Source organism: Cynocephalus volans, chromosome 1 (genome assembly GCF_027409185.1).
Source record: "Cynocephalus volans isolate mCynVol1 chromosome 1, mCynVol1.pri, whole genome shotgun sequence".
In the NCBI taxonomy this organism is placed as follows: domain Eukaryota; kingdom Metazoa; phylum Chordata; class Mammalia; order Dermoptera; family Cynocephalidae; genus Cynocephalus; species Cynocephalus volans.
In genome coordinates, this window is record NC_084460.1 from 245,469,220 (window position 1) to 245,494,951 (window position 25,732).

Below are 25,732 nucleotides of genomic sequence, written 5' to 3' on the forward strand. Positions count from 1 at the left end.
GGATGAACTAATTTATAGGTGTCTCTGGCTCCTTTGACAGGTGACAGTTTCTTTCTCAGTGAAAGTTGCACTGATGTTGCTGAGTTACTTGTAGTTCCTTTAACTGATTGGAAATAAAAGAACCCCAAAGGTAAAATTAACTTTGGCTTCCTTCTGTTTGCTGTTTGGGTTAACTCTGAATCAGTACTGATGATGTTTCCCCATATGAAACTTGTAGAGGATGTGACTGACTTCTGGTAGTCATAGCAGCAATTAGTGATCATTGCCAAGATCCTTGCCAAGATCTCAATTATTCATTAGGAGATGAAAAATGGTAATCTTCTGATTCTAACTTGCTTCTTCAGTTATTAATTGGAATGCTTCTGGAAAAAATAACTGTTCCATATCAAGGCTTCAATTACCTGGAGGTATGGCACGTAATAGAAAAGCAGGGTAAATGCTTGATTCTTTCCCTTTATTTACCAATTTTGAAATGGGTTGGTTAGTTGGCCTCCTCCAAAGGTGACCAGTTAATTTTTTTTTTTTTTTTTAGGAAATCATCATACATTTATGTATGTTTCAATCCATTTGCCATCATTATTCTTTTTGATGATCAAATTGTCTCATTTTGGCTAGGGGAGCCTCTTCTAATTGGCTTCCAACTTGTGAGTGTGTGTGTGTGTATGTGTGTGTGTGCGTGCGTGTGTGTGTTTGTGTGCGTGCACACATGTGTGCTCATGTTCACACATGTGTGTGTATGTATGCATGTATCTATCTTACTGTCTTCCTATTTATTTGTAATGTGGTTCTACTAGTCTTTGATAGACAAGATGTTCTAGGCTCATTGTACTTTTTGTCTCCAGAGCTGGAACTGGCCACTTCTTCCAAGGAGTTCTGGTTAGTCATTATTTCTAGGCCTTTTCAGAGGATAAAGTTAGGAAATGTTACCCTTAAGTAAACTACTTCATGAGTTCGTGCTGATATTTCCCATTCAAATTGATGTTTACAAGGGATTTTTTTTAAAACCTAAATTATCTATTTATATCTTTACCTCTTTTCTCCCATGCCAAAAATCCTGGTTCTCAATGAAACCAATATACTTCTTTATTCCTCAGTGGATAGATGGAAGCAGATTTCAGGTTAAAAACTGATGCTTGTCTATATGAAATTTAAAATGGGAAGAACTGTTCCTTGGTGTTTGAAATCAGAATAGTGGTTCTTTGAGAAATTCTTGATTGGGAAGCTAATGTTCTATACCTTGATGTAGGTGATAGTAATATAGTTGTATACATTTGTAAAACATCACCCTATACGCCAAAGAATTATTCACTTTATTTTTCAGGAACATTATAACTCAATAAAACAGTTTAAAAAAATCATAATAGAACTAACTAAAAAATAATGATGAGTTAAAAAAGTATGGGATAACTAATCAAGGACTGTAAGATAATTCAGAAGCAGCTAAGGATGTAATAATTTAATCATAAAAAATAGAACTGCAAAGGGATCTCAAAATATTATATCGTCTGTTTTTCTGCCTACTCCTTTGCCCTTTTACGAAAGCTGTGTTTGAATATGTCTGAGTAGAGAAGGGGTTCAGGAAGGTGAAACTCAAATATTAGTCACTGGCTTCCGTAATACAGAAATAGCTGGAGGCCTTGATGCAAAGTGATTTATGTGGAGTGAACAGATCAGAAAACAGATTACAGCAGTTCAAATGGAGAATTTTGTATTGAGCAAATTTCAACTTTGGGTGACCCGCCTTCAACTGTTTTCTCACTTTGAACATTTTCTTGGAAAAGGGATTTTATCTCTAGAAATGAGATATTCAGTGTGTGAATACAAGAAAAAAATAACTGGCTACAAGCCCCTCATGCCCACAGTGGTTCTAGTTTTCCTTTATACTCAAGTGGGCTCTGTCATCATTTTTGTCAGATTTCTTCCTCTGATCTCAAACTCTAATGTTGCTGTTATTATTATGATTTAACAAGAGGCAATGTGTAAGGCGTTTTGACTAGTATTTTGTATATGCATGTATATATACAGTCAATATCTAAGGCAAAACATTACAGGTAGGCAGTTTACCATAATTTGAGATGCCGAACTGGATTATTTTACTTACTCCATAGGGAGATTCAGAATTAAATGCAGAGGTAAGGGCAAAGTAAATTCTAACATGCAAAATAAATTAAATGCAAAGTAAATTTTTTCTTTGTTAAAAAAAACTCTACCCATAGAAGTTTAAAATGCCAGTCTCAAAAGTATGTGTTTTCAAATTGACTATCTACAGTAGGTGAAGCAAATATGTTAAATATTCCCAATTGTTTGAGTATTACATTTCCCATAATATATATTGCAAAAGAGAAATGTTTTTGATGGGGAAAAATGCAAATTTACCAGCTTTTTTAGGGTCTCAAAATGTTAGCAAAACTCCATTTAACTATTACTATTCAGAATTTGTCTCCAAGAGAAGTATTTTATGAATCAAAATAAATAAACCAGAGATGTCATTGTGTTTATTTAAGGTTAATGTTTATTTTTAAAGAAGAGGAAATGTTGATATTTTGAAATAGACATCACTGAAATGCAGTATGGCAAGAGCAGAGTTCCTTTTGATATTTCAATAGGAAATAGATAACAGCCTCCCTCTTTAGGATTGTGGGATCAAATGGATTAATGATGGAAGAGAGAAATCAGAATGCTTGAGTTTCTAAATCTTTCACTGTTTAAACATATGATGTTAGAGCATAGGCAACTATGCTCACCATCCTAGTGGCCTTTGTTTAATGGGAATATTAGCAGACATCAATCTATATAGATCTTCACTTTATTTAAACTGTTTCTTGGATTTAATAATATGGGAAAATATGGAATAGAGGCAAGTAATCAAATAGAGTTGAAATTTGGAGCAAATGAGTCCAAATTCCAAATAATATTCAACATACACAGTCCCTGGTACTTCCGTAATCCTTCTCTTGCCAGCAGTTCTAGACTCAGTCTTTTGGTGACATAGTTCCAAACTTATAATGAAAATGGATGGAAAAAATAGATTTTATTTTCTAAGCTTTTTTTTTTTTCTGGACCTTACTGTTCTTAAATGAGAATTAGTTCTTTAGTAGCTTGCTCCAAAAACAAGGTGTTAGTCTGATCTTAGATAAAAGTACTTATAGAATAGACTGTTAAAGCTGGAAAGAGCTCTGCAGTCATCTAACAGCCTAGCATCTTTGGCTTATAAATAAATAGACTGTGATGATTAATTTTAGGTGTCAATTTGACTAGATTAAGGAAAACCTAGAAACCTGATAAAGCGTTATTTTTGGGTGTGTCTGTGAGGTTGTTTCCAGAGGAGATTAGCACACGGGCCTGAGTGGACTGGGTGGGAAATATCTACCTTCAATACAGACAGACACCATCCAATCCACTGGGGGCTCCAGAAGGAATAAAAACAGAGGAAAAGATGATTGTTTTTCTCTATCTACTAGAGCCAGGATATGCTCTTCTCTCCTGTTCATGGTCATCAGAACTCTGTCTCCCCAGTCTTTGGGTTCCAGGACGTACACTGGCAGCATTCCCAGGCTGTCAGGCTTTGGTATCCAACTGAGAATCACAGCATCAGCTTCCCTGATTCTGAGGCTTCCAGACTTGGACTGCCAGGTCTCCAGTTTGCCAGTGGCCTATTGTGGGACTTCTCAGCCTTGATAATCGCATTAGCCAATTCCCCTAATAAGTCCACTCTCATATATCTTTATACATATCCTGTTGGTTTTGTGTCTCTGGAGAACCCTTTCTAATACAGAAACAAAGCCCCAGAGGTATGACTTACATAAAGTGACACATTTCGAAGCAGCAGAACCATGCTTCTAATTCCTGTTTAGAGTGTTTCTCTGCTCTATGGGGATGCCTGGTGATCACTCCCCTCTCTCTGACAGTGAACTTGCGCTCAATGATGTGGCAGGCTCCTGCCTGCAAACACCAATTCTGTAATGTCAGCATGTTCCATTGCAGAAACCACAGGGCTTGTGGCTGATCAGCTTGCGCTGTCTGTAAGGTGGGCATTTGCTCTTGTGAGGGAGCAGATGGTGCTCAGTCTCTGGGACCCTTTAGGTGAGCAGGAACATGAGCAAGAAGCCTTAACACAGAGAGCAAGTCCGAGACTTCAAAGTGTAACCCTCATGGTCTTGTGACTCCAGGTGATAACAGGTGGCTTCAAGAATCACATGAGACCTGCTATATGCAGTAAGACCACAGAGAAGTAAAGTATGAAACTAAAGCAGTTCACACTTCTTTCAACTTGCCCGTTAGAACAATTTTAACTAGTGCTAATTACATTTGATTGGGGGGCCCAAGGTTTTTCCTGGCATGTTTAAATCTTTTCCTCATTTGTGACCCTTAGGAAAGTCACACTTGAAAAAAGGAAAAATAGATATTGGGAGATGGATAAACCTGGCATCCTCTGTGTTATTCTCAAGGGTCCTTTCGGGAGTGTTGATACATATGACATTGGTTGGGCCTGGAGCACTCTAGGGAGGGGAAGCCAGAGAGGCATGGCTATTTCTGTTTTTGCCAGTGCACTGCAAGCTGTCTAAATGAGGTTTATCATTTTCTCCTCAATAATATGAGTCTATCTATTATCTTTTTATTTTCCCCACTTGACCTCTTCCATATTTTTAAGCTTTGTTATAAGGATGAAGGGGTTGATGAAAGAAAACAGAATAGCATAAGCCACCTCTTACACTCTACTGGTAGATACTGTGTATGTAAGCCGTGCACTCTCCTAGTAAGTGATTAGCACATTTACAGATTTCATAGGGGGCAGAGAAAAGTGAAAACATGGGAAAAAGAACATTGGCTAGGAAATCCGTGGCCAAGAAGAGTACTGTGGTGTGATAGGTTAAATAAACAAGAAATTGTTGAGTTCTTGCTATGTATAAGACACTGTGCTAGGTATTTAAGGGTATAGAAAGGTTTGAAACAACCAAGGAATTTACATTTTAAGTTAAGACCAGCTGTAAATTTAAGCAACACATAAAATGTCAAGTAATTGAAGAATGGAACAGATGAGATATCAGAAGGTGGTTTGTGATTTATTGCCAGATGGATGGTGCTACCAGTGAAGGGATTTTCTCTACTAGCATTCAGACTCTTTAATGATGAGGACTGTGTGTAGTTGCTTGCCATGCTTAGCATAATGATAGGCATTAAGTAAGTACTGGAATGAATGAATAATCCAAAGCCGGGAAACACTAAAGTTTTATGTAAATATGATTTTTTTGCTTGTTTAGATTTTCTAAAAAGGTACAGTTTTTGTACAGAGAAGTATACAAATCTTAAATGTAAGAGCAATTAATTTTTAGTACTATATCTACACACAAACCACCTCCAGATGAAGATATAGAACATTTCTAGCACACTGGAAGGTTCTCTCATGCCCCTTCCAGTCTGTACTCCCCAGCTGTAACCAGCATTCTGGCTGCTACCACCACACATTAATTTAGCCTGTCTTTGAACTTTATATAAATGGAATTATACAGTGGTCCTCTTTTTATGTTGAGATTCATCCATGTTGTTACTTGCTATTGCATGAATCAGTAGTTTGTGCCTTTTCATATCTGTGTATTATTCTATTGTACGAACAATCCACAATATTCCATATATATATATATATATATATATTTTTTTTTTTTTTTTAAAGAACATTTATTGTCCCTCACAACCAGCAGGGTTGAGTCAGGGCCACACCTGGGATATTACAGTGGCTCAGAGATGGCAGCAAGGGACATCTCTGTCCATCTTTCTTCTTTTTCATCCTCAGCATATTGGCATCTATCCTGGAACTTTTTGCCTCATTGTCCTCAAGTGGCCTCCAGTGCTTCCTGCATGCTGGTAGCTTCACTCAGCCTCAACCTGCAACTTTTGTTTGTGCTGAGGGTGTGCTTTTTAGATTGTACCATATTGCTCTTGTGTGTTAATATCAGCAGGCTGTGGTACAGTTCTCCATTCATTTAACTTTTTAATAACATTTACCAGTATTTCAAAGGATACAATTCAGGAACAGCCAGATAAAGAGATGCATAGGACAAGGTATGGCAGGAGGGTGGCGGGTCAGAGCTTCCATGCCCTCTCTGGGTGCCCATCTTCCCAGCACTGTGATGTGTTCACCAACACTGAACCTCCAAAGGTTGGAGGTTTGGGCCCACCTAGGGACGCCTCGGGTGAATATTCTATTCTTAATGGACATTTGGGTTAGTTCAGGTTTAGGTCTGTTATGAACAAAGCTGCTAGGAGTATTCTGAATTTGTCTTTTGATGGATATAAGCACTCACTTCTCTTGGGTATATATTCAGGAGTGGAATTGCTGGATCATAGGGTATTATTACCTTTAGAGGATATTGCCAAATATTTTTCTAAAGTGGCCATACCCATTTACATTCCCACCAGCAATGTAAGAGAATTTAAATACTAATTCTAAACTGTTTTAAAGGTGTCAGTAGCATTTATTCAAAACGTATAGACGAAGTCATTACAACTCAAGGGAGGGAGGGAAGGAATTTTTCCCATTGTTAGTGTTTCTCTTATCTCTAAACTCTAAACCTGGCCTCCTCCTTCTAGGGCCTTGTTTTACAGAGTAAGCGCCACAGAGCAGGAAGCATATCTGATCTCTCACTGCCATATTCTCAGGGCCAGGCACAACATAGACATTAGAGTGAATCCTGAGATAGGGCCGTAGTTTAGGAAGGCAGATATGGGAGCAAAGCATAGTGGCAGCTAGTTATTAAACCCTTACTGAGATTGAAGCTCCTGGCTTTATCACTTGCTACTTTCATGATGTCATTCATTCCACACTCTTCATTGAGAGTCTGCTCTGTGGCAAGAATTCTTGTCCTCCTGTTGCTACTGAATAAAATCAAAGATGTTGACAGTGCTGGTAACAATATACTGGCTGGTCCAGGGATGGGTAAGAAACCACAGCTTTCTTCTACTCCCTGAGTAAGACAGGTTTGTGGCCTGCACTGTAGTAAAGGGGAACCTGCAATAGGGCCCCTGCAGCAGGGTTGGGGGTGGGCTCAGGACAGGTCTGCACCTTGTAGGACAGCAATCAGGCAGTGAATGTTTTCCAAGAAATTCTTCAATTTGGCTCCCTCATCGAGGAGGGCCTCTTATTTTCTTTTTGTGGGGAGGGGAAAATCACAAAGCATGACTGTGAATAATTTGAATCTGGAAATATGTGCAATGTGACTGTTGGGCAAAACTGCTTTAATAAAAATAAAAGCTAACACTGGGCACTTCCTATGTACTGATGTTTAATCCACATTACAACCCTATGGAATGGGCACTCTTATAGCCCCATTTCACAGATAGGGAAACCAAGGCACAGAGAGGTGGCATACCTTTCCCAGGGTCACACAGCTAGTGAGTGGCAGAATAAGAATGTGAACCTCGATGGTCCCAGACACTGGGCTCTTAGCTACTTATTCCATATCAGCTGCCTATTAGTTGTGGTGCTTCGAACTTTTTAATTCATAGTCTTTATTTCTGTGAGCCTCAGCAACATTGGATGTTTGACATGAACGTTTCAATGATTTTTGCATGTAATTTCTCCCTGATATGGCAAATTTGTAGTTTGAAGACAGTAGGATGTATATATTGAGGTATTAGAAGAATCCATAGGTCTCAGTTTTGAAAAAGAAAAATTTCAACCTGGTATTAATGGATTCGTATTAGAAAGTCTGCAGTGCTAGGTCCTGAACATATACTATCTGTAATCTTCAAAGCAATTTGAATTAAGTTTTATTAGCCCAAAACCCCATTTTGCAGAAGAGGGAATTGAGGACCAAGGAGGCTGAGTAACCTGTGCAGGGTTTTATAGCTAGATAACATCAACACTGGGATTTGAACCAAGCCTGTTTAACTCCAAGGCCTGCACTCTTTTTCTCGAGTGCCACAGACTTCTCCTTGTGCCCAAAGGAAGCTCTCAATTTCGAGGAAATTGCTGTTATATGATAACGTAGTCTACCCTGCTTGCCCCATTCATTTTTTTCTTATCAGTCTGTGACATCAAATTACATTTCCAAAAGAACAGCTTTGAATTGTAATGGATGGCATTCTTCACTGTCTTAGTATTTCAAAATTTGTTTCGATTTCACTGCCAGTACTATCTATCTAAATACAGGAAGCTTTAGTCATAAGAATGTTAATAGGCCTGATTTAGTTGTTAAGTTTTGCTGTGGTCTAATGAGCAAACAATTAAGTCATTGTGGAAACTAAGTGGAAATCTAGATCAAGAGAAATATAGCAAGAGGCCTAAAAAATGGGGGCAATTTGAAATAATTCCATCCAAGTAGCCTAGGAGATAGAAAAGACCAGCTCAAAGAAAGATTTGGCCAGGGTTATCCAGTTAAGCCATATATGAAAAACAATACAGATTATACAAACCTTATACTTGTTTATGATCTTTTTTATAATTTCAAAACATTCCATAATTGATGGCAGTGCCACTAACAATGTTCACCTAATTTATTAAGAATTCTAACATTATTTTGAACTCAGCATGTGACAGAAATGTTTATACTTTAAAGAGCATATGTAATATTTATTTTCAAGGCTCAGTTAGTTAAAACACTTAAAGTCTCCTGCTATCTGCCCAAGGATTCGGTTGCCATTCCAGTAATCTAAGATACTGGAAATGTGATATTGGAAAGTGAATGTTCCAGTTGAAATGAAAGCCATACCAGACAGAGCACCTAACAGAAATTTTCCCATTAGTACAACTTGAATCGAGAATCTCTGTAAGAGTCTTTCACCTGGGTTTAGGACTTAGGTTGTATATTCTTTCAGGACTTGAGGTTTAGGAAAATTACTTAGGTCTAAGAGTGCATATTAAAACTCATTTATGCAGCAGTTTGTGAACTGAGTATACAGAGAAATGCCATCTGTGAACGCAGGACTGCAGACAGTGGGTAGCTGTCCAGTAGTCTGGCAAGAACATACTGATCAGCACAGCCCTGGAGCTTCACACAAGAGTGGAGTTTGCCTGTACTTTGTGATCCAATAAGGATCTCAATTAGTGCCAAATGACATGTTAGAACTTGTGAACGTCTGCCCAACCAGTATCAGGCTGCTAAGGTTTAGAGGTTCTTTTGTTAATCTTCCCTTATCTTTGTACTTGTCTACTCTGTTATGTATCAGTTTCTCTGATTTTTGCATTTTGGTCCTTGGGTGTTTAGAGTTTAAGGCATATTAAAGGGGATGATTGAAATTATCACCATATACACAGGTCTTGAAAGTCTTTATTCAAAGCCCAGATGCAAGCAGTATTTTGAGTCTGCAATAGGGAACGTCTGGCTACTGCTAAGCTATGGCTAAGGTCTGGAATCCTCACAGCACCAATTGTCTAGCTCTTAATCCTGTTCATGACGTCAATTGTAAAGCTAGGCGACCATGCCAGTTGTCGGGGCTCTTTTACCTGCTGGTAATCCTGCACCGACTGGGCCGATGGTTGAGCTAGGGCTGGGTCTGGAGCTCCCAGACCCCTCAAGCCCATTCACAGACTGGGTCATAAACCCCTTCACACACCAGGCTGGGTCACCAGACCCCTCCATGCCAGGCTGGGTCACCAGACCCCTTCATGCAGGTCTGTGAGCTAGGTAACCAGCCACAGCGTCCTTGGAAGCTGCAGGTCTGGAAAAACATGGCTGCACAAGACGGGCACCCGAGGCAGTAAAACACCATCGAAAGGGGCACTGCCTTGCAGGCGTGCGCACCCCACCCGCACATTCGCACATTCGATGTTTCCGAACCACCCTGAACCGGCTCCGAGGTGAGGGGGGCCTGACCAAATCGTTCCATTTTCCCAACAGGGAACGACAGGACCAGCTATCTTATGATTTATCTGACTTGGAAGTGTATTATCAGTTATATAAATGGGAAGGAAACTTTTAATGTACCACTGTTAGTAGTTGTTGGCAAATCACTGGATAGGGAATGTAAATGGTTGTTTCTTTGTCCTGGGAGTAGCATTAAAATTCTCTTCTCCCAATTTGTTTCCCAAGTAATCAAGTCTTGTTACATATTATTTTAATTGAAGCCTTTCTTCAGCCAAGCCTGTCCGAGTGCATGTACCTGTCCATTGGTTCAAATGATCAGTCACAACGAGCTTTAGCACACTTCAGCATCCTTCTTGCATACCTTAGCAAAAAGTATAAGCACCTGCCATGGGCCAGTCTGCCCATGGTGCGTGTGGACTTACAAAGATGGAGCCGAAGTGGACATTGCCCTCAAAGACACATGTCAATAACTGATCAAGATGGACTGAGAAAAGTCTAAGAGGTGCTGAGCCAGGTTTATGAAAGTTAAGAACCTGGCTATTACTTCTGCTGGGCCATAGGGAATGGCTCCATGTCATCCACACAGCTGAAAGGAAGGATGGGATTTAGACTTTGGAGATGTAAGGGGGAAGATTGGTCTAGTTAGAGGAAATGCACAGAGTGAGCAAAGAGTGGGTTTGATTGGGGGAATTGCAAGAAGTTATGTTTGGTTGAAGATTTCAAGAGGTGCTATCATGGAAGATAAAGTTGGAAAGTTAGTTGGGGTTAGACCATGGAAGACCTTTAATACTAGGTAAAAGAATTTGGAGTTTATTCTCTTTTTCTCTAGTTTCGATATTAACTCAAGCATTTTAACCTAAAGTCTGATTATTATGCATTAATAAAGAATAAAGCTATCCTTTTGTCAGGTTTTTTTTTTTTAAACAAAAAATATTGTTTACACAACTTCAATATTTGTGGTTTGGGTCAAAATAGCTATTTTTGGCTGAGTATTTTTGACAGAGTGAGTGCCAAATATATCACATAACCATATCACTTGGATAAAAGTCACCTACAGCATACAGTGTGCAATTATTTTGATTCCTCCTTAGGCTCAGTGATGTTAGGATCTACATTTCACAGCTTTTTTTTTGGCCAGGTGGGTGGTGCTAATGCCTAATATCTCATTTCTCTGGCAAACAAAACATGGGTTGTTTAAAAGCAGACTCATTAAGCTCCTTTATCTTTCTTCCCTATTCCCTTCCCACTGGGCACTAGTTAAGCAATGAGGGAACCACTGATTTGTTGCCCAGTAAAAAGTAGCTCTGGCTTTTTTTCTAGTGAAAGGAGTTATTTTAGTGTACCTATAGTGTGTCTCAGAAATATTCTGAGCTGATATTGTTAGCTGTTGGGAGCTAATAGAAGAGTTTCATCAGATAGGCTTGAAACACTTTCAATTGATAAAAATATCAGTGAAAAGGGCCATATTTGTCAGTATTCTCTTGCTAATTAACTCAGCTGACTAAAGCTTGAGGCTGATGTGGGCAAGGTCGATTCATTTTGCTCTGTGATTATCCCTTGCAACCTTTAGTCCTGGCTTTCAACAAATAATTATAATAATAGCAAGCACTTACATAGTTTTAAATGCTATACATATAAAGTAATTTAATCCTTAGAATAATTCTAAAAGGTAGGTACTATTACTCACTCCATCTTTACAGATCATGAAACTAAGGCACTGAGAAGCTGTGTAACTTGCTCAGGGTCACATTGCTGATAATTGGCTGAGCCAGGATTCAAGGCTAGGCAGGGTCTTTCCTCTTGATCCTGAGTAAGGATTTCCTAGATTTTATTAAGTAAACACAATGTGTGTCTAAAAATGGCTGTTTATTCTGTTCAGAGTGAAGCTTTGAAGTTAAGAAATTCTACAATGATGTTATATAGACACCAGAAATCTATTTAGCATTTCTTTTGTTTTTGTCCACGCAAAATTGTACACTTGGGCAAGGCTTCACAGAGGTGACATTTGAGATCTGAGCTAGGACTAAAGAATGCTCAAGTGTTTGATCAGAGAAGAGCATTCCAGGGAATGCAAAGGCTTGGAAAGGTGAAATGGCACTTAGTGCACATGTTTGAAGGAAACTGTGATGTTCTCTGTATCTGAAACGGTGTGCTTAATCCTCAAACTTCATGGAAGAGCCTCATTTTACAGATGAGGAACCTGAAGCATAGAGAGATAGAGTAACTTGCACAGGATCACAGGGCTAGTAAGTCATTTTAAATGGTAATTTACTGGTAGCATCATTAAGCAGATTTAATTGAATTAAGATAGTTTTTGTTGTAACTTTTATAAATTTAAATATAGATTAGTGAGCTTTGATGATAGTATTCCTTACTTTTCCCCCTGCTGTATCAAGTAAATATAACATGATTATCAGAATTCATGAGGGAAATATGATTTGAGACTTTCCTAAATTCCCTGGCTTTCTCTCATGCAAATATTCTGTTAAGATTCACGCATTTCTCTTAAACATATTTGTAGGTAATAAGTTAAGCTATCCCTGAAGGTTTTTTTTCAGTTAATAAGCATTTTTGGCATTTGTTGGAGCTTTCCCTGAAATGGTTTCATGAGTCACACTTTTCATGTTTCCACATAGGATATATGTTGAACTGCCTTAGCAGCGATCTGAGATATCACTACATTTTACAATCTCCTTCTAAGTTACTCAGAACTTTTCTTATCTCCTCGAATCAATCACTTCCATAGAACCTCTTCATTTTGTTTTCTCTTTTACCCCTTCACTGGCAGTGCAGATTCTCCTCAGAGCCCATTTTCTCAGAATATTTTTTTTATCACTTTATCAGAGTTATGCATATTGAGGAGCAAAGAACGATGAAACCACACCCCGTTGTCACAGCTGGACTACCTGAGAGGCAGGGGTCAAGGAACCATAGTCCAAGGGCCATATGTGGCCTACCACTGTTTTGTAAATAAAGTTTTACTGGAACACAGCCATGATTGTTCATTTACATGTTGTCTGTGCTGCTTTTCTGCATTGTATAACAGTAGAGTTGAATAGTTGAATCAAATGGTAAACTGCATGGCTCACAAAACCTAAAATACCTACTGATCTAGACCTTTACAGAAAACGTTTGCTGACTTGTTCTAAAGCATACTACTTTTAGAAGACTAGGATATGTCCTAAGCATGTTTATAGTGCTTTAGAGTTAACGGAGTCCCTATTTCTTATAAAATTTTATTCAACTGAATAATAGAACTGCTGAGTGGTTTCTCTAATATTTATTCTTTGGATATAAAAGAGAAGTTGTCAAGGGAATAATAAAATTGTAGACTCTTTAACGTAACCTGTAATCAGAATTCTTACCTGTATGATCAGTTATTTGAATTTTTGTTAGTATTAACAAAACTATTTAATTTGTGGGGGGGAATCCTTTGAATACTTAATAGGTGCTAGGTCCTTTCTGTGCTTGGCTTTTAGGATTTGGAGAGAGAAAATACTTTCCCTACGCTTGGAGAAATACACGTCAATTTGAATTGAGTTATATCCGAACCAAAAATCTAGGAAATTTGGCTAGATTGTAGAAATGTAATAGATTGAAAAAATTATGTTTTGGGTCAAGTAAATTATTTTAATTTATTAGTGTGTTTAGTTTGAAACAGAGTAAGGCTAGGCCTGTGAACCAAACTGACTCCATTTTCTCTGCAGAGGACACTTTGGTACATTTCCACTCCTCAGTCATGAGACCCTGGGGGGAAAATGATTACCCCATGGACTGCACTGACTAAATAGACTGAGATAAGAGAGGAAACAGGTATTTTCTAAGTTGCAAAACCCCTCTGCAAGGCTTGTTTACCATAATTGTAAAAGTTACAGATTGACCTTAAGACCCCTTTAGGAATTCCCACCTGTGCACAAAGCATCAAGATGACTGCTACAATGACTCTCCTGAGGTGACAGTGATGAGCACCACTGCCTTCTTGAACTGTAAGACTGGCCTGAAAGCACAAATCTTACTTGTTGGGAAGGCTCATCTCGCAAAGAACAGGAGACAGAGATTGCTGCAGTCAAGCAAGAGGTTTTTTTATTCCAGCATGCTGGGGTCGCTCCGTCTTCAGGACAGAAGCGGCCCCGAGCTCTTAACATGAGCACTTTTTATACAGTTTGGTAGGCAGACTTTGGCAACAGGATGAGTTGTATACAGCTTATTGGTCACCTGAGGTGACTTTTAAATTCATTGGTGGCTTTCAGTGGGGTGGTATACAGATGAGGAACTGGGGAATTGACCAATAACCCACGCCTTTTACGATTAGGCCAGGTGGCCCATAGATAAGGAACTGGTTAGACAGTTCCTGGAACTGGGTGTACTTTGGGTGGTCATGCCCTTCCTGGTGTAGCTGGTCTGTCCCTCATAGGGACTTTCCAGCCTAGGCCTGAAATGGTGGAGTAGTTCAAAATGGCGTTAGTTATGCTACCTTGTTCATTTATTTGTTTTTAGCAAGCACAGGTACAGAAGCAGATGGCATATGTTAAAGTAAATTTCTCCTCTACAGAACCTACTGAGCATGTGCCCATGATGCAACCAGGAAGAACAGAACGGACCATCTCCAGTGACACTGGCCTGTACCCCTTAACTCCTTTCCCTATAAAAGACCCTGAACAGCTCCCCTTGGGGGGCTAGCTTTACTGTCGCTACCCTTTTATGCATAAATCTGTCTCCTCTCTTAATAAAGCATTGCTTGCTTTACTGCTGGGTACATTGTTCATTTCTATGACTTTGGAATCCGAGAGCCTAATTTAATCACTGGCAAAATTGAAAAGCTTTGGGCACCAGATAAGACTCTAGCTGCAAGAGGCAAGTGGCCACTGGGACTGTTTTGCTCCCATGTCTCTGCTGCTGGTAGATCTCTTCTGGAGTCCCTGGCCTAAGTTCTGACATGACAATGTTTTATTCTCTACCTTTCTCTGATTTTCTGAGCCCTCTTCTGCTGTTTGGTTGGACTGTATCCACTACTATGTACGTGCACCGCCCTCCGGCTGCGCTTTGTTTCTGATTTTCCAAGCCCTCTTCTGTTTTGTATAGGTACACCCTGGAGGCTCCTGGCTATGCTTTGTTTCTCTGATTTAAATCTAGTCCATACTTTTCTTTATGCTGACAACAGTGGGAGGACTGCTTTTATCAATTACTGTTGGTAGAATAAGTTAGCCCCGCCAACTGGGACTAGGATAAACTGGACCCCACTGCTCCTCTTTTCTCTTTGTTTGTTTGCTTGGTCAGACATTTACCTAAGTACCGGTAATCTGAGTAAACCTTCCAATCCTTGCACCAACTTTTGGTTTAATGTGAGAGGGCAAGCCAAGCCTGGTCTGTCGGTAACAAGTTTACTAGCATTTATAAATATATTTGATTTTGCTTTGATCATGTTTCCAAAAAAATGAATGTTTTATTTCTTATTGATTATTTTGATAAGACAGGAAATGCATGAGGTGGTATAAGTTCGCATTCTGTCCTGTCAAATCTAAGTTCTGCGCTCGTCTCCTCCTGAGGCCCATACTCAGGTGGTGGCTGCTAATATGTCTTTGGAGGTTCTCTCTTGCCTCTTTCTGTAGAGGATTCATAAAACAAATTACCTCACAGGTCCTGGTTTTCCAAAGCCTTGCAGTTTCAAATATTGACCTTGCAAAGGACAGGAAGTTTTCCCCAGGCTATTGAGTCTCTGTTGCAAGATAAGAATTATAACACAGCAGGGTTGCTGGCTCAAAGACAGACAAGTCATTAATTGATATGTAAAGTTACTAAAAAGCTGCTAGAGGGAAAAGGAATGTTTGCTAAATCAAGCCTTTGTTAATGGATCACTTAATTGCCTAACAGAATGTCATCTGACTTGTTTTTACTGAATGTTACCAGCTTCTATTGTAAAACTTGTTAAACTGTACTTAGCAAAACCCCACCTATGGCTCTTCCTGTAACTTGCTGGTCTGGAGAATAAATGCAGGAAGAGAACCCCAATTCGTGGTTAATTTCCCAAATGGGGAAATTTTGCCTCATGCTTGAGGAAGTTCTGGGATATTAACCCCATTCTGGGGCTTCTCACTGCTCAAAAGAGATGGGCTTTGAGTAATCTTTGGGGGCTCCGTCACCCAGGGGGAAAAGGGTGACAAATCTGTGAGAGGCAAAGCAACATCTTTCCTCCAGCATGTTCTGCCAGTGGATCTGCCTCCCTGAAGCCTGATTATGTGACTCCCCAGTTCTGAACTTTGCTCCTTTTCTTCATAGCCTACACTGAAATCCAGTCTTCACCAGCATTTAAGACCATCTATGCTGTTCTAAACCTCTTCTCTGGCTTCCCCTCACCCATTCTCCCCTTTTTGTACCCTGAACTCTGAGTACTGTAACTACAGACTACACTTTCCAATCTCTTGATTTTCATACACTTCTCTCATTGCTTGAAATGTCCTGTATTCATTCCTGCTTGTCCATTTCCTGCATGGATCTTCTCATCTTTCAAATGCCTCCTCTTTTGAGCAACTTCTGCTGATCTGCTTCCCACCCAGTCCACAAACTCCAAGCTAGAATTAATATTCTCATGCCATGAATATCCCTAGCATATATTCTACTTTAATAACTTAAAATGATTGTTCACATACCTTTTCCTGTTAGCTGTGGCTAACCTCTAAATTTCCTAAGGGAAGGAGCCATGTTTTTGTTGATTGATTGTTACATTTCTAGATCCTCTTTAGTGTCTGGTTTTGATGTTGGTATATAATAACTACACAACAGACTTACCTTGCAGATAAATCAATCAGTACTTAATGGCAGATATGAAAACTGTTATTTCAGCGGTGAATTTTAACTTCATTGCTACAGGAGGTTACTTCAAAAGGTTCATGGAAAGATTAATATTATCTTTTAATTCTATTTTTTCCACCAACTTTTTGAAGTATCCTTGTATAGTAGCACTAATGAGATTAGATACTTTTCCTAAGTTAAAAGTCTTCTGCTCTTTAGTCAATTGATAAGAAAGTCACAGTAGTCACTAAGTAATAGTGACTAGAATTTGTATTTTTCATCTTCAGGAAGTTCCCCCGGCATAACCTATTTCCATAAAACCTATTGGGTTATAGCATCAAAACTGTATTCTCTAGGGATTTAGACACAGTGTCTTTAGGATTATCACAGACAGGAAGAGAAAAATCAATTTCTTGTCTAAACATTGTTGCCAGTGAAAAAAGCAAAACAATTATCTTTTCACTAACTAAGTAGTTAGTGGTGGCAGTAGACAAAGTAAGCAAGATAATAAAGAAAGGTCTTGTACATGTACTGAGCGGCAGTTTTCTGGGAAAAGCAATTTAGGATGTTTGACCCTAAATAAAAACCAGCCCTTCTTTGTAGAAATGGTATAAGCATTGAAATAAAACCACAGGCCACATATGTACAGAAAATAGTCAAAAGTGTCTCATCTCTTATTTTTGTTGTGAAATAGACTTTGCTATGCAGATTACTAATTTTGTGTAAATTACTTTTCTAGTTATGCTGCTTGTCTTTATTATCTTTACTATTTTAAGAATGTTTCCTTTACAGAGCTTGTTTTACCTTGTCTCCATTTTGCATTATATACATTCACTTAGCTACACGGGATTCTAGTCTTTGGTAGAATATATCATGGTTTCTGCTGGGCTTGAATAAAAAATGGGAGGAGTATGTGGGGTGTGTGCTGGACAGGAACATGGTGTATAGTGGGCAGAATTCAGGCTGTGGGAGGATTAGTCACACCGTTTAAAGGAAAATTATTTTGTAAAGATAATGGATCTTTGCTTCCTGAATGAGCCATTCAGAAAGAACCATTCCAAGTCACTAAACTCTCCTGAATGAGATTTTCCAGAAAGTACTACCAGGATCCTAGTTGGTATGGGAGACTTTCTTCAAATCAACCTTTCCAACTTTTAATTTATTAATGACTTAAGAAGAGGGTGTTGTTGGGAGCCTTTTCAGTCCACAGAGGGTATTATTAAATTAGAACATGATTGCTTCTTTGAGTGTGTTGATAAAAACAAAATGTGCTATTTTTTAAAAAAAGAATCAATTTTGGTTATACTTTTAAGAAACAACCTCTTCCCTTCTCTGAGTGTATTTCTGAACTAGAGCTTTAAGATATAATCTTTAATGTGTATTGTCACAAGGAACAATCAGGCATGAGCTTTATAAGCATGTCACCTTTGACTTCTGCCCTGCATGCAGTTTATGTGCAAGGTAAAACAAGACCCTGTGTAGTTTCTTAATTAAAATAAGATTCAGTTGCTGCTTGGTAAACTCTCTGGTTTTCAAATATAATGAGAGTTTGGAATGCAAATGTGATCTTATAAATAGTCTATCCTAATCAAGTTTTTGAAGCTGAATTCAGATAAATATTCTTAATATTCCTTGCTCCAGTAACTGTCAGAGACGGTTGGCTATTTCTGAATCAAGTATTTATAGTGTGGTGGTAATTTTTAACCCAGAGTGCTCAGTTTCCCTGAAGGTTATAGAAGGCACTAAACTTTATCTTGGTTGTTGTCTTTTTGAAGATTGTATAGAAATGTCCACATGAACATTAATTATAGTTTTAAAATAAGCCAAAACCTCTATTCCTTGACGTTGCTTACAAATTGTGTAAAAATATACACTTTTGTGCTCTTAATAGCAAAATGGACAATAGTAAATTAGTTCCTTGCAGAGTACATATAAATCAAAACCTTGTAAATTTCAGTCTGTCTTTCATTTTTACTATGTGCAGGTAACTGAGGTCTGGTCCCTGCTTCCCAGAGTGCACGCAGTCTGGTAGGGGAGGTAAGTGATGTATGCTCCATGTGCTTATGAGACCAGGACAGCCTCACACAAGTGGAATTGACCAAAAGTACTAAGTGCAGTGAGCAGCTGCTTTTTTCTAGCTGTAAATATTAATAAAGTAGTTGGGAGTTGTAATTTTGAGCTGGATTTTGGAGGATGTATTGGCAAAGACTATGGGGGAAGAGAAGAGGGAAGTAGAAAAATGCTCCTTGGGCTAAGGTCTGATTTACACAGGCTGAAGATGAGGACACACACAGTGTATGTGATGTGATGCGGGAGGGAGTAGAAATTCCTTAGCCATGGTTAGCAAGCTTAACCCTGCCTTCTCCCTCTCCTCTGCTGCTGCTTAGTGGGGGAAATAGAGGGAAGCAGAGGAAACCTTAATCTTACCCCATGGTCCTCTATTCTCCTTTACTTCCCACTTGCCATTTTAGGATGGAACAAAGTTATGGCGAATAAGACTAGGGAAAAGGAATAGGGGTGGGGGGTGGGCAAAAAGAACTGCAATATGGCACAGAGGCCTCTTTGCCACATTTTTTTTCTTTCTTTTTGTTTTTTTATTTAAGTATCCTCTTCCCTCATAGGAAAGAGCAAGGAAAAGGTGACTAAGGGAGTTTCCGAAGCCGATCATTCATATTCCATTTGCCTATACAGTCAACCCTCCATATGTGTGGGTTACGCGTCTGTGAATTCAACCAACCACAGATGGAAAATATTCAGGAAAAATAAATTGTGTCTGTACTGAATATATACAGACTTTTTCTTGTCATTATTCCCTAAACAATATAGTATAACAACTATTTACAGAGCATTTACATTGTATTGGGCATTATAAGTAATCTAGAGATGATTTAAAGTATATGGGGGAATGTACATAGGTTATATGCAAATACTACGCCATTTGATATTAGGGACTTTTAATATCAGGGATTTTGGTATCTGCAGGGGTCCTGGAACCAATCCCCCACAGATACCAAGGGATGACTTAATTAAGTGAGATAAAGTAGTCTGTGCAGAAAAAAAGATAAAATGCTGAGCATACAAAAATAATCTTGATGGATCTTATCCTTAGTTCGTCTATGTCATCATCATAATCAACAATTAGATTTTATTTAAGACCTACAAAATACCTGGAATTGTCTTACAACAGTAGAAGTTTTGAAGAGGTGGAAGGGAGAGGTTAGAACAAACTTTTTTTTAGACAGATGGTACTTAAAGGAGGAATCATGGCATAGAATGCTGGGTAGACATAAATTTCTTGCAGTTTTAGTAAGTCATAGTCTTTCAGAATGTGCACATGGGCATGAGTGTGTATGTGCGTGCATGTATGCGTGCATTTTTTTTTCTTTCTCTGTAAGTAAAAAGAGAAAAAACTAAAACAGACCAAAAGAATAAGCTTGAAAAAAATCTAACCTGGAGAACAGATTTTAAAGTTATCTTGTGAATAAACAAATGTTCTAGAAAGGCTTGCGGCTTAAGGAAAAAAACTGCTTTCATGTGTCAGGATCAGAGAGTAACTAATGCAGCTTCCACATTGGATTCCTTGTCAGGTTTTTCTTTTTTTTTTTCCTTAAAGTGAACACGGTTATTTTCTTACAACATACTGTTTCTTTGCTTCCTGAGAAATTATGTTGAGTTGAAAACTTTGTATTCTTTGACAGTATAGTCAGTCCTTTCTGCTAGAGGAGCATTCAAGGGGTTTGACAACAATTCTCCTCTTGCATGGCAAATTAGAGACCATTAATGGGTCTTGATCAGGGGACTAGGGATTGTACATTTATGTGCATGTGTGATGAAACCACTTCATACTATTTTTAAAAACACTGTTTGAGGTTTTACATTTAATTGGTTATGTGTTTCAGATTACATAAGATTAAGCAAAGGAAGTAAAAAAACAAACATTGGGCTGCTGGTTAGCTCAGTTGGTTAGAATATAGTGTTATAACACCATGGTGAAGGGTTCGGATCCCAGTGCTGGCCATCTGCCAGAATAACAAAAACAAAGAAAAGGAGACACCATCCCATATACTCTTTCTCTTCAAAAGATAAATAGAGAAGAATTTTCTGATTGGCCATAGGCAGTCCCCCTTGAGAGTTTCACAAAAGTTTTGTAGAAATGTACTATATAACTGTAATCTCTCTTTTTTCAGGGTCTGCTGGGAAAACAGCAAAAGAAGGAAATTAAGGAGATGCTCCTGTAATTTACCCAGGCAACCCCAGCAAGGTCAATAGACAGATCGTGTTGCAAGGAGAAAAGCTACAGGCATCTGAGGAAAAACCATTGCAAAACAGCTTTGACCATAAAGCCAACCTAGAAGACTTGGACTACCAGGTGCAAGGTGAGCTAGAAGAATGCAACAAAGAAGCTTGAAACAAAAAGTAGTGTTAGATTAGGCAGTGCTTAGTAACAGCAAAAGACTGGTGAGACAGAACCAAGTCACAGAAAGGTGTTTCTTTATATCTTTCGCTTGTATATCAGATCTAAAATAATATGTCATAATCCTGGTTATGTTTAGTTATCTGAATAAAAAGTTCTGTTTTATTTTTTTAAGGCTAGGAAGTAGATAAACATGTAAAAATATCTGTTAACCTTTTTCTGTTTTTTTATGTGCAGTCTGGTATCACGTGGAAATAAGACACTTACCCTTCCCTTCTTGAATAATGAACTTCCAGACTTAAATCTAAAAAATGGCCAAAATGTTATCCTTGCTTTCTTTATATACATACAAACACACAAAACCAAATGTGCATGCATACACATGTTCCTAAAATGCATCCAGTTTTTATAATCTTTCAAAGTAAACAATATGAACAATATGAACAATAATTATTTGGTATCACCTACTACTCATTACATATTTGTATTTCCCTGTCTCAGAGTTATTCTTTTATAGTTGGTTTATTTGAATCAGATACAAAGAAGGGCATACATTTCATTTGGTTATTGAATCTAAGTCTCTTAATTGAAGAAACTAAGCTACTTGGGTAATAGAATGCTCAACATGTTAGGTCTGGCTGATTGTTGTTATTTAACTTTTTTCTCTATCACCCAAATTTATTTAAACTTGGAAGTTAGATCTAGAGGCTTGACTGGATTCAGCTTTAACTTTTTTTGGCAGGAATTCTGCCTCCTTGGTGCTGTGTACTTCACGTAGAGTTGCCTCAGGAAGCACATGTGGTCTGGTTGTCCCTCTTTTAGTGATTCTATGATTGAACAGTAGCTTTGGGATATAGCATCCTGATCCCTCTATTGTGAAGTTCCCTCATAAGTTTTGTTTACCTAATGATCTTATCCACCAGTAATCATTTCCTGAATACATTATTTCATTAGGGATTATAGAGATGATATTAACCCCCTCTAAACCTGTCATTCCTTTTACATTTATTAACTGGAATTCTTTTATAAAGAACTTCCCTCATCAGCTAGTATCTGGTGACCCTGAAATAGTTTATACAGGAAAGACAGGGCAAATACTTAATATTTCCCTTATAATTGACAGTTTCATAGTTGGTGCTTTAATTTCTTCAAAAGGTGAAAAATGATGTTTCAGGAAGAAGGTTCCATTTTTCTTTTCTTTATCATTGTAAATTCATGAACTTTTTATATTTGTTATGTTTTTATTAATTGTAGTACTGTATTTTGGGGGTGGGGTCTCATAGTTCTAATTACTCACCCAGACATGCCAAGATAATTAATACACATAAAGTGTTCATACAAAGAAGCGCTTAGAAGACATTAGCCATTATTAGCATCGTGAGTTGTTAAGCATCACCCAACCCTCTGAATAATGGTACATCATTCTCACTTTGCAAATGGGGAAACTGAGGCACAGGAAAGTTAAGTTCCCTCTATTAGAAAGTGGTGGGGCCAAGACTTGAACCAGGTCTTGCTGACCTAATGGCCTGGCGAATGAGAAGACATGGACCCAAAAAGATAAGGCAACATCATGAGGTCCCGGGTTTGAATCCAGCTCTACCTATAATTAGCAACTGACTGTACAAATGATTCTGCCTCTCCGAGCAGGTTTCCTTCTCTTTAAAATGGATATGCCAGGGTTCTTGGGAGAATCAAATGAGACAAGGGGCTTTAAAATGCCCCTAGCACACTGCCTGGTGCATAGTAAGCACTCGATAAACTACCACCACACCACCGCCATCATCACCTTCCCAGTGCTCACTCAGATCCTGGGAGCAGAGGAATGAGGTATAAGGGGGAGGGGGTGGACAGGAGGCACAGGTGCAGCCAGCAGCAGGTGCTGCAGCTGTCCCTGCACTGCCTTTTAACAGGTACATAGACTGAGGTCCAGAGAGGGGCAATCAACTTTCCACCATCATATAGTTTGCTCCCGTGGAGCATCCTCACCAGAAGCCAGGTCAATGGAACAGGATAAAGGGGGAGATTGGTCCCTCAACCCACCTCTCCCTCCACCCCCTGCAGGCGCGTGCCCATCAGTCCCCCACTGGGGACAGCGGCCAGTGAGCCGCGCTGGGCCCAGGACAGAGAGCTGTCAGGAAGGGGGTCTGTGCACGTGCACACGCATGCACTGGAGCAAGGGCCTGAGAAGGAACAGGTGTTGGGGGGGCCACACTCCAGGAGTGCGTGGCCCCGGGCCTCCCCGCCCTCCCCGCCCTCCAGTACCCCTCCCCCTTCCTGTTTTTTTTTGGGGGAGGTGATGCTCGAATAACATCTTCATTGTTCATTGGGAGCCCCTTCAAGTTGGCTCCTGTGTATACATATAGAAAAGATAACCTATCATATGCGAATTACAAGGAGTTTTCACGTAGTGAGTACATATTTAACCACTACCAAGATCAAGACACAGAACATCCCAGAAGCATCCCATCATATTAATTTCTTTGGCCCTGCTTTTTTGATACAACAGGTTACCCCAAACGCCTCTTGTGCATTTTGTACCCCAGTCTAAGAATCAGCTATTCCAAGGGTCACTGGTTTGTTTTGATAAGAGATGGAATTTAGAAACTACAGTATGGTCATTAGAGGCGCTCATTCCCATGAGTTGTCAGTGTTTCCAGGCCTTTTCAAGGGACAGAGTAGGAAATACATATCTTTAAAAAGAAAAAAATTATGAGTTCATATTGATTTTCATAAGTTAACTTAGTGGAGTTTTAATATTACTTGATTTTATGTTTGTATCTTTTTTTCTTTTACACTGGAAAGCTTGGTTCAAAATAACATTATAAACTTTTTTACTTTATCCTTTGAGTACATAAAATAGTTTCAAATTAATCTCGGCATTACAACTACTAATTACTATTATTATTTTTTGTTTTTTAGTTTTTTTAACTTTCTTTTTTCTTTTTTTTATGCTCTGTTTTTTTTTTTTTTAGGCAGATGGATGGTACAGGGACCCAGTAACCTTGGTGTTATAAGGCTGCTCTCTAACCAACTGAGCTGACCAGCCTATTGTTCTATTTTTATGTAGAGAAAATCTTGCATGGTAAGGAGTTAACTACAAGTTTGTTTGTTTACCTTTTATTATTATCATTATTTTTGTTTTTTCATAATTTATGCATGAAGTCAGAAGATTAATTTTTACCTCAACTCTATTTTTAGTATTAATGTTGATATGTTTCTTGGCAGTGAGATTCAGTCTCTTAAATCTTTAGTTCACCAGATAATTTGACTTATTTGCAACTTATTGAATCACATTCAGGAGATTTTCCAGGAGTGACAGTGGGATTATTGTATTCTTTGGATGACAGATCAGTTGCTGCTGTGTTGAATGCATTTATTAGTGTCCCCCCTTCATTATAATGCAGGTTCAGAAACAAAAGAAAGATTAACACTGTAAATGATGCAGGGATCCTAAAGGTGTCCCGGTCTTTTTATCTGCTTACTTATTTTTGTTTGACAAATAGATATTTTATGGTACTTATTTTGGAATGATTTTTTTTTTTCCTATGGTCAAGTGATCAAGTGCTTTGATTTTTGGACACATTTTGTAATATTTGACCCTGAGAGAATGTAAGTGTTCACAGAAAATATGGGAACAGTTAGTCTCTCCTTATTTACTTCTAGCCATCTGTTTATTCATCCATTCTTCCTGTCTTTTTCCTTCAACCAGCTAATTCTTTGAACCTGGATCTCAGAGGTAGGCAATGGGAGGGAAAGAGAGCTGCATCATTCCCCTTTTAGTCTTTTAAACTTTTAACCTGTCACCTCACAATGTCTTGTTCCCAAACTGTCATAAATTTGGCATGTAATATTTTTTCAAATATGATTTTATACATGGAAGAATGATTAATATTTTAATTACTCTAACTTTGAGGTGATTCAAAATTTTACTTTATTGACTTTGCACATCTAATGAAAAAATGCCAGAAAATACTATGAACCAACAATACAGATCTACTTTGAAAGGATTGGCTTTCAAAGCAACAATTCTAAACTTTGTCCCTGTAAGAAGTGACTAAAAAGATGATGGACTAACGCACACACTCCCCAAAACTTCAACTGCATATGGCCAGTGTTAAACATTTAAAGGTTTGAAATGTCAGAACTAACAGTCATCTACATAGAGGTGCTTTTATCATGTGTCTTACATCATCCCTGCTGTGTCTAAAGTGTTCACTTATTCATGTAGGCATTTATTCATCCATTCACTCATTCATTCATTTATACAGCAAAGTCGACTAAATATCTACTCAATATCCACCAGGTATTATTCTGGGCCCTGAGATTATAACAAGGAGAGCAGGAAGCAAGACAGGCGAAGTCTCGGGATAGACAGTAAGCCAGTACACAAATAATATAACTATGGATTGAGACAAGTGATATGAAGGAAATGAAAAGAATACTGTGCTAGAAAGTGACAGGGTATGTACCTATTTCTTATTCTGAGGTGACACTTGAGCTGGGAACTGAAGGGTGAATTGCTGACTAAATTTTCATGTTTAGTGTACTAAATTTGAAAGTACTAAAGAGTTTGTTTAAATAATAACTACGGATTTGTCATTTGAATGTATTTCCAAATGTCTATTTTTTTAAACTGGTATTATAAACAGTTAAACTTTAAGATTAAAATAGTTTTGTCAGCTTCGAAAAAACTGATGAAAACAAGAGGAAATCTTAGGTAAAAGTA

General features: G+C 38.4%; 1 protein-coding gene across 13 annotated transcripts in view; it reads left to right on the plus strand.

Annotated features, from left to right (window-relative positions):
• The window catches only part of OSBPL6 (oxysterol binding protein like 6), a 218,228-nt gene that overhangs the window by 72,478 nt on the left and 120,018 nt on the right, over positions 1–25,732 (plus strand). For 9 of the 13 annotated variants that reach the window (XM_063095497.1, XM_063095555.1, XM_063095537.1 and 6 more), the window contains exons 2-5: positions 18,577–18,629; positions 20,780–20,968; positions 23,979–24,088; positions 24,716–24,742. The exons of 1 other annotated variant lie outside the window; for it this stretch is intronic. The gene's annotated coding sequence lies outside the window, so the exon portion shown is untranslated. The remainder of the gene's footprint in view (positions 1–18,576; positions 18,630–20,779; positions 20,969–23,978; positions 24,089–24,715; positions 24,743–25,732) is intronic. 3 more of the 13 variants (XM_063095513.1, XM_063095521.1, XM_063095505.1) reach the window with 3 other exon arrangements.